The sequence below is a fragment of the Bison bison genome, unplaced genomic scaffold (genome assembly GCF_000754665.1).
Source record: "Bison bison bison isolate TAMUID 2011002044 unplaced genomic scaffold, Bison_UMD1.0 scf7180017864375, whole genome shotgun sequence".
NCBI lineage: Eukaryota > Metazoa > Chordata > Mammalia > Artiodactyla > Bovidae > Bison > Bison bison.
This window is the reverse complement of record NW_011494947.1, coordinates 6,322,787-6,323,152: the sequence shown is the minus strand read 5'-3', so window position 1 is coordinate 6,323,152 and position 366 is coordinate 6,322,787.

Genomic DNA, 366 nt, shown 5'->3' with positions numbered 1-366 from the left:
CACCAACTCAATGGACATGAGTTTGGGTAAACTCCAGGAGTTGGTGATGGACAGGGAGGCCTGGCGTGCTGCAGTTCATGGGGTCGCAAAGAGTCAGACATGACTGAGCGACTGAACTGACTGACTGACTGAGGTCCCTGTGTATGAGTGTTAAGTCAGCTGAATTCGTTCGATGAGGCTTTAAGAGAGAGCGATCTGCCTGTTCTCTCATGAGGTGTCTAATAAGGTTAAGAATGGGAAGATAATCTCCAGCAAGGGGCTGGCAGTAGGGAACTGACCTAAGAGAAAAGGGAGTCCATGCAGCATAGCCCTAATATGAGCCAAAGCCATGGGAAGGAGTTCAGTTCACAGCCTTTGTAGTTCTAG